Genomic DNA, 16,048 nt, shown 5'->3' with positions numbered 1-16,048 from the left:
TGGTAGCTGGACCAGGAGTCAGTATACTAGAAGATGAATTTGAAAGATCTAGTGGTTTTGGTCATTCTAAAACAGACAAACGACATAATGAAGACTCTACGAAAACACAAAAAATTTCTTTAAACAGCTTTAAAGGCTTTGCAAGTATGAACGACTTTGGAAATTCATTTCTAGAAGAGTCGTCAGATTTGTAAAAAAAATACTTCATTTAGGAAATTGTTGATTCGGAAACAGGTAAGATATGTAAATAAACTCCAAGATATTGGTCTAAACAATATCGAATATATTTTGAAGCAAATGCAAAATGAAAGAAAACCTGCTTTTTATAACAAAATAAAAAAGAACAACTTCCTTTTTTGGCCGCAAAATGAAACGTCTTTGTTAAAAACAAAGCTAGAGAACCTTAAAAGTAATTGCGATATCTTTTCTAGACTTTTCATTTCTTGTCACAATAGACAGTTTTACTTGGAATATTTCTTTATCCATAGAAACCAAACTGTTCCTTCGTCTTTATCTCAGGATGTCACTTGAAATAGCTGCAAATGGGTTTACTTGAAACATTCTGCGATTTGCTGATCCGAATTCGGACGTTTTTATCGTTTGTTGGGCAGCAATGGTTAATTCCAGGTCACAAAGATGGCAAAAATATTGGATGATTAAAGATGTCATACTGCCTTATGTAAAATCCTGCATCGATAATTTTTCAAAAGTAGACATTGTATTTGATGTTTACTAAATGAATAATTTAAAGGCTGTGTCAAGACAAAGGCAAGGTTCTTGTGCCAAATGGAAAGGTGTTGCTTCTGGTAGAACACCAAGGGTATGGAGTAGTTTTCTCTGTGAAGATGACAACAAAACGAAATTGTTCAAGTTTCTTGCTGACAAAATTGCTTCTTAAGAGACTAATATAAATGTGTATGTTACTCATGGTGAAAATATTCTTTGCGATGTCAATAAAGATACTTGCTATCTATCCCCTTGTAATCATGAAGAAGCAGATACACGAATGTTTGTCCATGTTCGGCATGATTATGAAAAGTGTTGTAAAATGTAATGTTAGGTAGTATTGACATAGATGTAATAGTATCAAGAATCGCAGCAGTCGCAAAATTAGGTAGAACAAATTGCGGATAGGTTATGGAAGGAATAACGACTTTTGATGGCTTCCTGCACGTGACATATCGAATGCGTTTGGTCCTTGTGTAGCTGCTTTTCCTTTCGTCCATGCATTTAGTGGATGTTGCACTTTGTGGAATTTTCATGAGAAAGGCCAAAGGTCAGCTTGGCTAACAATAGAAGGTTATCCAGATGTAAAGGATGTTTTTATAGGCTTAAGTACATGTATAGAGCGAGGCACGATGTGAATTGTTTCCCAGGAAGCAGCGGCATTGTAATGCAATTCCGCCTACAAGAGGTTCTTTTCCAGAGCACATCAAAAGAGAAGTATATCAAGGAGGAGTTGCTTGGGCTCAGTCTGATTCATGTGTTCGACAGGTACGTGTTCCAAGTCATGAACACTGTGGTTGGATGAAAGAAAGAATCAATGACAGTTGGAAACCAAAATGGACTTTTTTTACTGCCGTTGCATCCTCGTGTCAGAAAATTTTGAAATGCGGAGCCGAAAACCGAGCTGTGTTGGTAACTGTAGATGGTACCGTTCCTTCCTTCCTTGTACGGGATGTTGTATAGGCAACTATCAGATGATTACAAAATAAGCAACCTGTCTTTCTAACCAAACTAGGCATTTAAACTTAACAAAGAGTGTTAAGTTGATGGAAATTATAAAAATATTTTCTACGTATTTGCCGCCATTTTGGAACCGGAAGTCACTATTTTTCTTCATTTATGTGTTGTTTCGTCGTACTTAGAAACTTTTTTAACGTTTTATCATTACTTACATTGGAGTATACATCCCTTGTGAAGTTGCTTGAAAGTATAAAAATTGAAGTTTTTGACTTTTTTGCCGGCATTTTGAAACCGGAAGTCACCTTTAGTTTCATTAATGTATTGTTTAGTCGTAATTTAGGAACTGTCATTTACTTTTTATCAAATCTAACATTGGATTTTACATATAACATACCTTTTAACGGATTAACGAATTCTTGTCAATTTGTATTGACGCCATTTCCGGAATGTGTGGTGGCCATCTTGAAAAAATGATTTTTTTTAATATCATTTAGTCAACCTTTATACCAAATTTCATGCTTGTATCACGATTTACACAATTATGTCCATAATATCTCCCACTATATTAACTAATTTATATATTAACGCCATTAAATCTTTATTCCTGTCTGTTGAAGACGAAACGTGCGTCTGGCTTAATATGAAATTTTATTCCTGGTATATACATGATCTATGATGAGTTTATTTACAATTGTGTTATCATTAATATGTTCATATTTATAGATTAACTGTTTTCAAAACTTTGAATTTTGGAAAAACTACCTCACGAAAAGATTACCTTAGTTGTATTGTTTTATTCTCCATGCTCTTCAACTACGTACTTTCTTTGACCTTTTTTACATATGCATCACTGATGAGTCTTTTTTAGACGAAACGTTCGTCTGGCGTAAATATAAAATTTAATTCCTGGTATCTACAAGATCTATGATGAGTTTTTTACCAGTACTGGGTCGATGCCACTGCTGGTGGAGTTTTGATTTCCCGAGGGTATCACCATCCTAGTGGTCAGCACTTATGTGTTGACTTGAATTATCATTGATATGTTCATAATTATAAATTAACTATTAAAAAAAAATTATAATACTAAGGTTTTTCTAACTCATGAATAAATTACCTTAGCTGTTTTTGGCAAATCTTTTAGGACTTTTGTTTATCCTCAATGCTCTTCAACTCCGTACTTTATTTGGCTTTTTTAACATTTTTTTATTCGATCGTCACTAATGTGTCTTTTGTAGACGAAATTTGCGTCTGGCGAAAACAAAACATATTCCTGGTATCTATGATAAATTGATTTACAATCACTCTGTCGATGCCACTGTTGGTTGAATTTGAATTCCCCAAAGGTATCACCAGCCCAGTAGTCAGCACTTCTGTTTTGACTTGTGTTATCAATGATATGTTCATAATTATCAGTTTATGTTATCCTAAATGCTCTTCGATTCCGTGCTTTTTTAAGCATTTTTAACATTGTTTAATCGATCGTCACTGATGAGTCTTTGCAGATGAAACGTGCGTCTGGCGTAAATATAAAATTTCATTCCTGGTATCCATGATGAGTTTATGTGAATCCAACGTATTTCATATTTGACTTTTTTTACTGAATTTGCATCTCATATACCGTTACCCAAAGGCTCTTGTTGTCGGTTAGTCACCGACAAATAACATTCATCTTCGCCATAAACTAGAGGTTCGCTTCGATAAAGTTTTCTCTCTAATAATTTTTAACTTTGTCAAACAAAGTAACAAAAAAAAAACCATGAGGTTACTTAACCACGTAAACTATTCTCGAAACTTTATACGTGGTTCAACTATAATAAAACGTCGTTTTACTAAACTTCAATGCATATTCAGTAAAGTATCACTTAGCAGTGCAAATCATTTGAGGCTACAAAAGGCGAAAATATGATGAGAATTTAAAAAATTACTAGCAAATGCTTGTTTATTAACCATGCAAAAAATCTTACAACAATCCAAATTTTTATTCATTCGTATTGCAAATATACTTTCAACAACTACAAATGCCGACAAGTGGCTTTTATGTGGTTAAAAACATTTGAGTTTACAGGCCTAGGGAGACCGGAATCAAAAATTCTGGTTCTCATTTCGGTTGAACTAAATAGTCTTTCTTTATTTAAGCTTCAACAAAAATAACCTAAAATGCTATACCATGCGCAGAAAAACATAATATTGAAAGTTTAAGATGTGTTTAATATCGTAGTTGTCGAAATGATGTATATTTTTCGGAAAGTGAATCCTACTGAAAGTTAAGTTAATTAACAAAACTGTGTAGCTGGACGGATCTGAAGGTTTTGTATGTTCCAATATGCTGCTAAAATTTAGATCACAGACGGAATTGGCAAGATATTAATGCATACATTCATAATTGCAAATCACTGTTTACGGGTGAATATTAGAAGTACGATTTAAAACTCTATTTCATTCGATCTTTTTTTGTTTTTGTTAAATAACGTTGAAGTATCCTTAGTACACTACATGAATACATTTAAATCGCCGATAGCTTTAAATGCTAATTTTCAAAAAATTGATATTAACGAGAGATTTAATATTTTATTCTGTATTTTTTACAAATAAAACTAGAAAATATCTGTACAAGGGTTTGACACTGTAGTGTGACCAATATGTGTATAATAAATACAAATTTATAAAACAGAGCATGCCTATGTAATATGAGTACTTTTGCAGTTAAACTTACAAATTGACTGCGTAGTTATAAGTCCTTGACTTCTGTTAAATCAAATACAATGATGTATTTATTGTGTTTTATATTTTCCTTTTATTCATAACCTTTGAATAATTCAGTGAGAGGATATCATCTAAGTAAGGTTAAAGAAAACTACAAGCTTGTGGGGTTTTTTTTTATGTATGAAGAGTCGATATTATAGTGTTATTAACTTACTGTTTCTGTATTGACCCTGTTATAGATTCGAGGTTAGCTGTAAATGACCCGAAACGCCGCGTAGAGTTGATCGAAAATCTATATCAGGGTCAATACAGATACAGCAAATTCATGACATATTCATTACATGATTTTAAAGGAACCCACCGTGATGAAAATAGAGCATTTCATATCATTTGGGAGAACTTATCTGTTCGCCTTTTTCACATCCATTGATTTTTTGTCAACATTGTCAGAAATAATTTCTGATTTCTCGTCCAGGTACTCTAACAAATATAAAGCAGCAAGAAAGAATAATTCAGACATTTTAACTATTCTTAATCTTGGCTCGTCTGTGTTCTGATGAGTGATTAACGGAAATGAATCAATGTCAATTATCGTAAGTTGTACTTTAAAAGGATGTGTAATTCTTTAAGGTCAATACTTTTTTTTTATTTTAAGTTATGAACTATGATACATAAGGTCTTTATGCATAACGACACGTCTAAAGTTCAGTAAGACGTGTGCAAATTGAAACTGGATGTAATCGTCTCATATTAGCCCATGTGTCAGAACGGTGACATTTTGTTAATAATTAAGTTAAGCCATAAAGGATACTACGGATGGAAATTCAGATGACAGAAATCTATGCATTGTATTATCTAAAATCACCATCCTTAAAATTTGTTCGTTTGAAAATTTATCTTTGAGAAATGAGAAAAAAATGTCTAGGATCGTGGGGGGGGGGGGGGGGGAGTAAACTAGGAGCGGTCGGGTAACTGAAACCACACATATAATTTTATTTGGCCTAAGGTAGCACAATACAAAGATTGTATACATCCAGTTCCCCAGTTTTAAAATGCTGTAACTTTCTGTATAAGGATTATGAATTTATAAAATTGGTATATATGGATAGCTAGCAGGATACTCTTTCAAATCAATGCAATATTAGTATTATACAACAATTATGAAATTAATTTTAATGTTAACTGTGTCTTCAAAATTTTTTAAGAAATTTCCACTTCCATTTGAAAATAGCTTCTTCATGGATATCGCGAGAGAAATTTTGGATAGAATGTTTACATCAAATGTTACACCTAATAACATATTATCTACTTGTATGTGGTAAGAATGTCTATACTTATTAGAGATTTAGGAGAGAAAATATTGCATTCATTTTAAAGATAAATCTTTTATCCATCTATATATACCTCTATTATTAATTCATATGCAGTAAGTAACATCATTTTAAAGATTGGAGATTAAAAGTAAAACAATCTTTGTATTTTGCGACCTTAAAGTGAGGTTTTGGAAGTGTATTATTTAAGATAAAACATTAAGATTACGCAAAGGTCAGGAAGATAATTCTGTCTAGCAATACATACCATTTTCCGTTATTTTCATTAGTACTTATATCGGTCAATGATATGTAATGATATAAGTGATATTTGTCAAAGCTAACAGTAAACAGAGGTTTCTATATATACACGAATCCTGCTCTTATTCACACTATTTTTGAGCACTTGAAAATGCATATCGACAAACTGATACTGAGAAAAAACCGGTATGTTAAATTCAAATTGGAATATCAAACGTATATAAAACCTTAACTTCGTGGCTACTTACCTTGACCATGTTAATTGCTAAACCCAGGATACACTTATTTTCACTATTAGTCTTTAGTTGTGTTAAATAATACAGCAACAACATTCATTTGACGTGTAATAGTGATTAAAACATTTGATGCTCTTTGTATTTGCCTTTTTAAAATATTTAAGCCATATGGTAGCAGGAATTAATTAAATCATGACTCATTCCTTATAACTGTTTATTTTCCATTACGTCTTCGTTCGTTTTAGCAGTACCTTATTTTCAGAAAATTGTGGTTGACTATTTAAAACTAGAAATGACCTATTTTTAAAATCATACAATTAAGACGTTATGAATTAAATGTTGCAAACGCTTCAATATAGATGTTGTATCTAGATTTAAAAATAGAAAATTGTAATATGTTCTATCTTATATCTACAACTGAATGTAAGCTCAATCAGACCTATGATAAGTCATCAACTGTATTTAATAATACAACAACAACATTCATTTAACGTGTAATAGTAATTTAAACATTCGATTTTCTTTTTCTTTGTCTATTGTTTTTATAAACCTTATGCACTACGATAGCAGGAATTGACTAAATCGTGACCCACTGTACAATTCAGTTTTTTAAATCCTCATAACTGTTTATTTTTCATAACGTCTTCGTTCGTTTTAGCAGTTACTGATTTTCAGAAAATTGTGGTTGGCTATTTAAAACTAGAAATGACCTCTTTTTAAAATCATACAATTAAGACGTTATGAATCAAATGTTGGAAACGATTCAATAAAGATGTTGTAGCTAGATTTAAAAATAGAAAATTGTAAAATGTTCTATCCTATATCTACAACTGAATGTAAGCTCCATGAGACCTATGAAAAGTCATCACCTGTATTAAATAATACAACAACAACATTCATTTGATGTGTATTAGTGATTTAAACATCCGATTTTCTTCTTATTTGCCTGATTTAAAATATCTTTACGTATCTAAACGTCAGTGGGAATTTAATGATTTGTGACTCACTGTACCTTTATATTTATTCAAGAATTCCTTGAAATTTATTTTTTTTCAAAATGTCTTCGTATGTTCCAGCAGCAACCATTTAATAAAAAAGTAGTTGACTATTTAAACCTAGCATTGAACCAATTTTTTAAAATTGTTCGATAAAAATGACCAAAATTGTATAGTTTAACTTTTTTCAATATAAACTTTGAAGCTTAATTAATAGTAGAAAATTGCAATATTTCACATTCCAAAATATTTTATAGATTCTTGTACAACACAGTTTGACCTCTAAAACAGCGTTTCAGATTTTTCCTATTGTAGTTCATTTTCTCATAAACCTCCAATGAAGTTTGAGACATCAATCTAATATAGATCACTAAATTTCATTGGGTATACAATTTGTTCTTTTGATGTTTTTGGAAATCTGAGACATGGATCATGCATATTAAATATAAAATAATTATGTCTTTTCGCTAAAAAGAAGTTACCTGTACAAAAGTTCCATCAATATTGTTGTCGTTTTAGTGTCGGTCAAATGAAACACATACCATAATGTCGACTTGTTTAAGTCTAGCCTCTCAACTTATGCATAAGCATGTGAAACATCTACGTTTTGATGGCAGAACTTTTCGAATTAGTATTGATAATACATTCAAAATTTTGAATTCGAAATAACTTACATACTTAAGGAAATCTTAGAAACAAAAACTAATGTAATATAAAGTTGAGTTATAACTTCATACGAATACACTCGACATAACTTTTATCGTAACTGACTTTTTATCAAATAGTCTTGAAATACAGTGTGTAATGTAGGGTTGGTTTTTAGTACATGTTTGTGACTTTTAAATTACTTCTAATTGCAAAAACGTTTTAAATCAATTGAGTGTAACCAATTATCACGGATCTTTTTACCTTTGGGATTGGTGTAATTATTATAAGTAATTACCCATTGAATTTATAAATGGAGTTTCGATAAAGGTATTGGTTGATTGTTTATCATAACACATACAAATTCATTCAATTAAGTGAAGTATCTCAAAGTCTTAATTTTTATTTCAATACACTCTAGCTAATTTGAGGAAGATTTGAAATGTTCCCCTTTACTGTTCTGACGTCAATATGACTAATTTAACATGAAATGAACACAACTTCTGAAAACGAAGATGAATAGTCTATTGGGGACAAATTAAAGAAATTAAAAAAAAAACACACACACAGAAAAGGCATACAGAGCCAGAACGCGGGTATTATACTAAGTTTTGTAAATGTATCAGACTGATTTCAATCAGTAAGATGCCTGTATTTCTGTGATTGTTGTTGGGTCATGTTTTTTCATGTCTGACATATTATTTTTCGAAATGTGTTTGTTATTGATTTTATCATTAGTTTTCTGAAACTAATAGCTCAATAGTTTTAATGTTGGACTTTTGATACGACTATATTGTGTAGATTTTTCTTATTACGGAAGGGCGTATGCTTCTTATAATTACTTATATCCACTGTAATTGCACATTAGTTGCTAGTTTTTTCTTCGGCAATAATATCACCAATCCTAAATCCATCGAGTTGTCCCAAATATTTAATTACTTGCATATTATATATTTAGAAAGGATAATATTATAGTGGAAGCAGTTGCGCATCAGGGTAATATTATGTCATTGCAATCCAGAGAATATACCAATGGAAGAACTCTTAAAATGTAAAAGTTGACATTGTATAAAACCACTAACTAACTAACTAACCATGTTCATTATTTTGAAGTTGATCTACAGTATTGTACAGTAAATTCGGATTGCCATCTTCATGTAAGTCTTATTCATGGATTTTTCCTATGTCAAGGCCTTTAATTCTTCTCTTGGCATAGTAGTATATCACAAAACACAATCATTGATGAAAAACAAATCTAATGATTGGCAAGCTACTTTCAATTTGAATTTGTATCGAAAATGTATTTCCTTGTCTTAACTTTTTTTTTAATTTTTGTAAACTTACTGAACTCGTAACAAGACAATTGTGTTCTTGATGTTCAATATTAAAGACATTTTATTTCTATGCAGCAACATTCCAGCAGCTCCTGCATACATTGTATGTATCTCTCAGTGTAGACAATATTTCATGTGTTGTATTTGATGGAGAGATTCTGCTCATATTAAAGCTATTGAACCAAGAGTTTTAAGTGGTAAAAGTAAAGTCATTCCATCACATTTAATATAATTACAATGAATTATTATCTTTGACAAAAATGAAATCGGTAAAAAGCATTTTAAACTTAATTTGAAGTTAAACATATTCAATATGTGTACAGGCTGACGCTCATTGTTGCTTTTTACATTGCTTATAAACTGCCATTTTAGTCATTATACGTTTAACTTATTTAAAGGACGTTTCGGTCAATAACATATAGTTTGACAAATTGAAATATTAAATCAAGAATTTTATTAAAAATGAAACGAAAGTTTTATATTGAGAAAGATAGTCTTTCTTTGGTATCATATCAATCATCCATTGACAGCCATACATTTTGTGATTGGTGAAATGCAATGTGCAGCGTCCTGTAAAAGAAAACCATGTTACACATGTTACAGTAATTAATAACACATTTGTTTTTCCATGACAATCGTATGCAACATGATGAAGGAATTTTGATTTTTATTTCAATATAAGATGTCTTAAAACAAAAATCTTTTATGTTGCAGTTTATCTATATATCTTCAGCAATCAGGTGAATGTATGTGTCTGTCCTTAGTCAGGAGACTGTAAGTCAGTGGTGGGCGTTTATTGCTGTGTTAACTATTTGTTTTTCGTTAATTTTTGTTGTTCATTAAGTAGGCTGTTTCATTTCACGTTGGTTATTAACATTTGCGACCTCGGGGCTTTTAGACATGTTATAGTTGACAATGCGGTAACGTTTTCCCCCATTGTTGAAGGCCGTAGGATGGATTATAGTAGTTTCATGTTAGTCTCTTGTGGAAAGTTGTTTTATTAGGAATCATACCACATCTTCTTTTGTATATTAACATAGAATTTGTTTTTATCTCGTAAGCTGTGAAAATTATATTTGGAAACCTTTTTTGTAATTACCATAAATGTATAAGGTAGACCTGCCAAGTTTAAAACCAAATGCCTGCTTAAAAAGTAATGATATGATATCATTGTCATTTGTAGGTAACGAGAGTTATAAAACTTCTGATTGAATTAAACTTTTGCTTAAAACAATTCGATACTTTGATATCTTGTAATCAAAAACATCTTATGTTGTTACGTGCTCAGTAAGGTGTATTGTTTAATAGGATATCTTTTTCATAACGCACAATAACATGACAAAGCATAAATTATGTTAGCATTAAATCGTTCTAAATATCACTGCATCTTATGCACTCTTAAATAATAAAATGACTATACAATATATATTTTGGGTAAATTGCTACTTGTTTATGATTTAAAAGTAACATGACAACAAACATTTATGTTCTAACATGTCCCAAATGTATCATCTATTTAAGTTGTTTCTTCAGTATTTACAATACTTTTCTGTCATGTTTAAGTTGTTTGTTATGATTCTTGCTAATTACTGCTAAAAGATGCACGGATACATTACATTCAAATGCCAGTAAATAATGACAAGCTGAAAAGAAGTTGCTAAATCGGTTTAGAAACAAGACATATTAGCAGGTTAAGATAGTCTGATTCTTAAAAAAGATACATGCATTATCTCAATAGAAAATAAACTCACCTTTGTATTATGCGGCTACCTCTGTTGTATTCTCGTGTGATTTTGTTCTTTTTTTCTCGTACCTTTCAAGTACTAAACATACACCTATTATTGCAGTCATAACAGTACCAACAACACTTACGAAGATTATCGCAAAAGTGTATCTGAAACAAAACAAAAAAGCTAATTTTGTCAAGCTAGTCATAAAATTGTATAGTTCAACTTCGACAAGGAAGGCAATACTACGTTGCTACTACGCGATTGCGCGCCCTCTGTACGATTTCATTACGATTAGACTACATCATTAACATGACCTCATTTAATTGATCCCTCACTTTTTATTCCCATTACCTCTCAGCATTTTTTATCCACCATTATATGGTTTTGGTAACATGATATTAAACATTGAAATGTTTAACAAAAACTAGTGTTTACAATGTCTGTATAGATTTAAGGACAAAGAGCGTAGTAACAACTTAGTGGATTCGTAGTTTCATCGTAGTATACTCGAATTGAGGTCATAGTGCGTTCAGGAAGGTCTTGATAGATACGTCATATATCGTGTTAGTCGTGGGAAGGGCTTATAAATGGGACAAGAGCGTGACAAGATCATAACTAAAACGTGTTACTGTCGTAGCAGAATCATATCAGGCTTTTATCAGAGGATGATAGAACGGTCATTTTATAAACTATGAAATATCAAATATTAAAGCCGGTCTAATCACAGTGTCACGATATCACTGCAACCTTATTTCCGTTTGATCACAAAAATTAAAGCAAAGATCAAAATCGTGTTAATCTTAATTATAATGTTATAAAGGGTTTTGAATTTACCAATCTAACATACACATTCATTTAAGATTAATATTCAAAACAGTTCAACTTAATCTGATTTTTTTAAAAGCATTATTGCTATTGATATACTGTTTCAACTGTGAAGATTATTTAAGAAAATAAATAATTATCGTCTGCAGATATGGTTCATTTGATTAATTGGACACATGTAGATATAGATCAATCAAACAATCATTTTTAAAATGCAAGAAAGTATTGTAAACATTCTTACATGCCATCTTTTTATCATGTACATGTTTTAAAAATCTGTTTCTACGATACTGTTTATTTTCATTTAAAAATTTGTTTCAAATAAAACTTTGTAAAGTTGTTTTTTCAAACATTGTTTGCAAATTATAGATATACTTTTAATTGTTCATTTATTCGTCAAAACATATCTGATTCATTAAGGTCTTTCCTTTTTCAAAAGGGAAAGACCTTACTGTATTTCTTCTGTTTATTATTATTAAGGTCTTTCCTTTTTCTATAAGGAAAGACCTTACTGTATTTCTTCTGATTCTTATTATTATTATTAATATTCTTTCCGCCAAACTTTAACGAAATTTCCCAAAAAAAAGTACGCGACATGTTGAAATGATATTAGGTATCTAGTATCGGTTGACCAAAAGCTATCTTGTGGTGAGGGCAAGACCCCGTAACATTTCCTTAATAGGGGTTATCTCCCCTTACACCGAAAAACTTGTTATCATTCTAACTCCATAACCATAATAGGTAGAAAATTAAACTGTCAATTGTTCTTGAACAATTGAGAGGTCTTTCCTTTTGTAATGTAAAATGCATGTTCCAACAGACGTAGAATGTATCGAAAAGGTCGGGTCAACCTTAAAAAGCTCGAAAACACACTAAAAATCCTTTATATAAGGTTAAAAACACTAATTTCGCTATCTGGGACATGACCTTGACCTTTGACCTTTTGACCTTTGTCAAGGTCATTAGTTCCCAATGCCATTAATGAAGACCCCAAGGGTCTAGGACCTTTGGTTAAATAGTAAAAGCTGATTTTGTGTTTTCAGAAACCTAAAACAGGGGTTATGCCCCTTAAAGAAAGGTCAAATCTCTTTGGTCAAAATGTAACAAAGTTGCGCCGTAATGACCCAAACATTTTCCACTATTTAAAACTTCTGTAAGTATAATGGTTTTTGAGATTATCCCATAACAAGGTGTTAGGTCAAAGGTCAAGGTCAACATACACATTTGACCTTGAGGTATTTTTTAAAGATACATGAATTGATGATGATTGGTGAAGATCCTAGGTGTCTACGACTTACGGTTTCTGAGTTTTGGTGGCCAACCGACACCGGTTAATTTTCATAGGGGCATAACCCTACTAATGAGTCGTTGAATCTTTTCGATCCAAATGTAACGAAGAACCAGGGTCTGGTCCTGAACAAATTTCACCCTTTGTTTTTTTTCTACCTATTACGGTTACGGTGTTGGAACGATAACAAGGTTTTTGGGTTTCGGAGGGATTACTCCGAACCGACAAAATATTTCGACTCACAGGGTGAGTTCCAAGTAGGTATTCATGACACCGATACAAAGTGTGAACATGAAAGCGACACGTCTTACGGTTACGGAGGCTAACTTGGCGGAACAAAAAGAATAATAATAATAATAATAATAATAATAATAATAATAATAATAATAATCAGAAGAAATACAGTAAGGTCTTTCCCTTTTGTAAAAGGAAAGACCTTAAAAAAGGGTAGAATTTGTTCAGGAACAGACCCTGGTACTTCGTTACATTTGAATCGAAAAGATTCAACGACTCATTGGTAGGGTTATGCCCCTTTGAAAATTAACAAATGTCGGCTGGCCACTAAAACTCAAAAACTGTAAGTTGTAGCCACCTAGGATTATCACCAATGATCATCAATTCACATAAACATGAAAATTGACCTAAGGTCAAAGGTCAAGGTCATGACTTAGATTTTGACCTTAGCTTGTTATCAGATTTACTGCATAACCGTAAAAGATGGCTGATAAAATGTAACGGAGAAAATATGTGTCTTGTCGAGATCTACATTTGTTATGTTAAATTGAAAATCATTGGACCAACTGTTATGGAACTAGGGCACGAACACTGTTTTTGGGGTCCGAAATGATGATTGTTTGCTTATAACTCAAAAGTGGTTAGAGATAGAAAGAAACTTTAAAATGCAAAAATGATCAGCATAATAAGATCTACAAAGTTAGGTCAAGGTCAGAGGACAAGTCTCTAGCAACGATATAAAACACCCTAGCAACCATATATTTTTGAACTTAGAAGGCTATGAATAATATAAATATGACATTTTTATTACTGGAAATGACATTTTTGTCCCTAGCAACGACATACAAGTCCTTAGCAATCACTTATTTTTTTTAACTTTAAATACTGTGAATAGTACATATGACATTTTTAATAACTTATTTTAATATATTTATCCTTAGGAATGATTTTTGCCCTAAGCAACCACTTATGAACATAAAAGTCCTTAGAAACCATATATTTGTTAACTAGGAAGGCAATTAATAAAAGAAAAAAGGAAAGACTTTTTAATTATTATTATTATTATTATTATTATTATCATTATTTTTATTATTATTATTATTATTATTATTATTAGGTCTTTCCACTTTTCCGTGGAAAGACCTATTGGTTTTGTTCTGATTATTAGGTCTTTCAACCTTTCAGGTGAAAGACCTATTGTTTTTGTTCTGATTATTATTATTATTAAGGTCTTTCCTTTCACAAAAGGGAAAGACCTTACTGTATTTCTTCTGTTTATTATTATTATTATTATTATTATTATTATTCTTTTTCCGCCAAACTTTGACAAATTTAGCCGCGTTAACCGTAAGACGTGTCGCTTTCATGTTCACACTTTGTATCGGTGTCATGAATACCTATCTGGAACTCACCCTGTTAGTCGAAATATTTTGTCGGTTCGGAGTTATCCCTCCGAAACCCAAAAACCTTGTTATCGTTCCAACACCGTAACCGTAATAGGTAGAAAAAAAAACAAAGGGTGAAATTTGTTCAGGACCAGACCCCGGTTCTTCGTTACATTTGGATCGAAAAGATTCAACGACTCATTGGTAGGGTTATGCCCCTCTGAAAATTAACCGGTGTCCGTTGGCCACCAAAACTCAGAAACCGTAAGTCATAGACACCTAGGATCTTCACCATTCATCATCAATTCATGTATCTTTGAAAAATACCTGAAGGTCAAATTTGTATGTTGACCTTGACCTTTGACCTAACACCTTGTTATGGGATAATCTCAGAAACCATTATACTTACAGAAGTTTTAAATAGTGGAAAATGTTTGGGTCATTATGGCGCAACTTTGTTACATTTTGACCGAAGAGATTTGACCTTTCTGTAAGGGGCATAACCCCTGATTTAGGTTTCTGAAAAGACAAAATCAGCTTTTACTATATAACCAAAGGTCCTAGACCCGTGGGGTCTTCACCAATGACATTGGGGACTAATGACCTTGACAAAGGTCACAAGGTCAAAGGTCAAGGTCATGTCCCAGATAGCGAATTATGTGTTTTTGACCTTATTTTAAGCATTTTGAGTGTGTTTTAAGTGTTTTTAAGGTTGACCTTGACCTTTGACCTTTCAACTTTTTAGTCGATATCTCAAAAACGGTTAATCTTACAGAAATAGTAAACAGTGAAAAATGTTAAGGTGACTGAGGCACAACTTTTTTACATTTTGACCGAAAGGATTTGACATATTCTTAAGGGGCATAACCGCCGTTAACGGTTTCTGAAAAGGTAAAATTAGCTTTAACTCTTGAACGAAAAGTCCTAGACCCATGGGGTCTTTTACAATGACATTGTGGACCAATGACCTTCACAAAGGTCACAAGGTCAAAAGTCAAGGTCATGTCCAAATTATCGAATTTATTGTTTTTGTCATTTTTTTAGCGGTTTTATGTGTGTTTGAGAGCTTTTCAATGCATTCTACGCCTATTGCAACATGTACTTTACATTTCGAAAAGGAAAGACCTCTCAATTGTTCAAGAACAATTGACATTTTAAATATTATTTTTTTTCTTCCGCCAACTTTTTGTTCCTTCACTGTTTTTTTGTTTCGCAAGATGTCGCTAAGATATATGGTATATGATATCGAACAGTTAATACGCTTCTGAAACTGACACCAAGTAACAAAAAACTTTACCTTGTAAGAGTTATCTCCCCGAACACTGTTTTTCTTGTTATCTCTAAGGCTTCGCAACCGTATAAGAAACCGACAAATTTATTTTTCCAAATTGCTCGTTATATCCTCAGGATGTTCTG

This window comes from Mytilus galloprovincialis, chromosome 12, assembly GCF_965363235.1.
Source record: "Mytilus galloprovincialis chromosome 12, xbMytGall1.hap1.1, whole genome shotgun sequence".
Taxonomy (NCBI): Eukaryota; Metazoa; Mollusca; class Bivalvia; order Mytilida; family Mytilidae; genus Mytilus; species Mytilus galloprovincialis.
Note: the sequence above shows the minus strand (reverse complement) of the source record.